The following is a 2,543-nucleotide window of genomic DNA, read 5'->3' on the forward strand; positions in this document are numbered from 1 at the left end:
TAGCTCTTGGTTTGATGGGGATATTTTCCTAATATTAAATATATAGTAATTGTAAATTTTAATAAGGAAATTATCTGAAAATTGCATTGGTTTCTATATTTAAAGCACACAACTACAAATTACTGAGGCAGGATATGTTAATGGTTTACATAATGTCATAACCACATAAGAATACTGTTATTTTCAACTCATTATCTGCATGTTGTAAGGCCACACTGGTTCATTAGTGTGACCAGGTGATACACACAACTTGAACAGATGCAAACACAACTTACCGATTCCCATAACTTGGCATTACTGCCACAAAATATGATAATGGTTGACATTATGCCATTACTGCAACACAACTGACATGACATCCAGGTAATGACATTTAAATGAGCACTAAACAGACCAGGCGAAATCTCATTAATATTTATGCCCAGAAATTATTCCATTCGGGTCAATGTGTGACAAATGGGCAATCAAATATTTATTTGCCACAGACAAAATGCAAAAAATCACAAATGCAGTACAAATTTTTAATATGTATAACTGCATTTAATAGCCACTGAATATTTATAGAAAAAAAAACACACACATAATGCACAAATAAAATAATGGTAGAGCCGAAATTAAAGGCGGAAAAACAACTAATGCATGCGCGAAAAAACGCAAACCAACTCAATATGAATAACAAATCGTGATGAAATTTACATTGAAATGGCCGCAGAACGCAAACAAAATAGAAAACAGCCTGCGAAAATATCAAATTGCATAAATAACTAATTAAATTTAAATTTGCAATTTAATGAGCGCAATTTACGAACGTGCGAAGACTACAAAATGCCATCTGGGTGGCCATCTGGGCGCCTGTTTTTGGGGTTGTCCTTTCCCTATATAACGCTCATTATGCATAACGGTGATGGCAAGGACAAACAATCCCTATATGAAGCCGAAGCCCTGCGATCTGTTTGACATTTTTTTTTCCACCGCTCGCCAGGAAACTTTCCTTTCAAATAAGTTTTTCTTTGGCACAAACTTTGCTGTAATTAAAAATTTGCGCTTTTTATTCAAGATCAGGCTAATTAAAAAGTTTTGACCAACCAGAGTACATGTAGAGGGATTGAGGCAGGAGGGGACGAGAGAGAGGTAGTATTTAAAACTTATAAGAAGCTTGTCAAGGTACTGGAAACCAAGGATATGAAATTCCGTGGTGACAACAGAACAAACAAATAAAGTGAAATAGAAATTGAAAATTATTATGGAATACCTTTTGCCGGAATGGAGCGAGGGTAAATATCACAGAAACTGCAATTTTCATGAACAAATAAGAGCCAGTCTAAGGATTGGACGTCAGTGGAGTGTATCTTGGCTGGGACAAAAATTAAATAAAAATAGCTGTGAGCCATTTGCCGGCAAACTACCGACTCTCTCTCTCGCTCTCGAGTGTTTCTAACCCTCAACTAGCTAAGCCCAAGCCATCCCAGGGGAGGTTGACGACAACCAAGACGGCACTGCATCATTTCCAAATGAAATAAATCAAAATAGACAAACAAGCAAATAAATAAACAAACAAACAACGCAAGCCAAGCGAACAAAGGGGAGTACAGAGAGGACTGGACAAGAAGAACCTTTTAGTTGCAAATTATTTAGACAAGATTTTAAAGCTGAGGGTTGCCTTATGTGGGAGGAACACACTGTATTCTCAGGACTTTTACTCGATCGATTAGTTTTCTTTAAATGAAATTTGCAATATTTTTCCAAGCTCCATTAATTTTATTGTAATAATTTTATTTCATTTAATAAACAATTATTTTTGGTTTACTTGGAGTTGGTTTTGATTTGATTTTCGGTTTATTTCGGGTTTTCAAAATATTCTTACTCCCTATGATCTTATTTTTAAGGTCTCATGCATATATTTAGTCACTAATTTTATGGCTCAACTTAAACAGAGCTTAGTACAACCCACTTGAAGTATAATATCATTTCATTGACCACTTCATCTCACTTAATACAGTCCTATATAATTTTAATGTACATTTTGTAGACCCCAAATTATATGAAACAATTAATCCGCACAGTTAAATTTTTTTTATAAGATAACAATTTGGATATTATTCTCTTTTTTTGAGCTCCAGCAAAGACTTAAAGCTATATACGATCCCATAAGCATCCACCCACCGAAAAGTTGAGCATTTTTATGGCTAGCAGCATTATGATAATGAAGGGCAACAAAGAAGCGGCGCCATTGACACTTAAAATTTAATGTGTGGCATTATGTTAAGCACCTGGCTGGCTGCGGATGCAACCCTTCGGACCCTCGCCCGATACTTATTCCGTACGTATACTTACTGCAGCGAATCCGCAGCACATAAGCATATTAATAACGCCTTTATGCCACAACAAAGGCAGCTGAGAGTTGGGTCAAAGTTGGGTTGATGGGGATGTTGGGGCAGACGTGTGGCGCCGCGGCGGTTTAATTTAATTAAACAACATCAATCCGTTGTATGCGGACGACCACCTTTGGCCCCTCTAATAATTTGAAAGAGTAAAAGCCCGAC

The sequence above is a fragment of the Drosophila kikkawai genome, chromosome 2R (assembly GCF_030179895.1).
Source record: "Drosophila kikkawai strain 14028-0561.14 chromosome 2R, DkikHiC1v2, whole genome shotgun sequence".
Lineage (NCBI taxonomy): Eukaryota > Metazoa > Arthropoda > Insecta > Diptera > Drosophilidae > Drosophila > Drosophila kikkawai.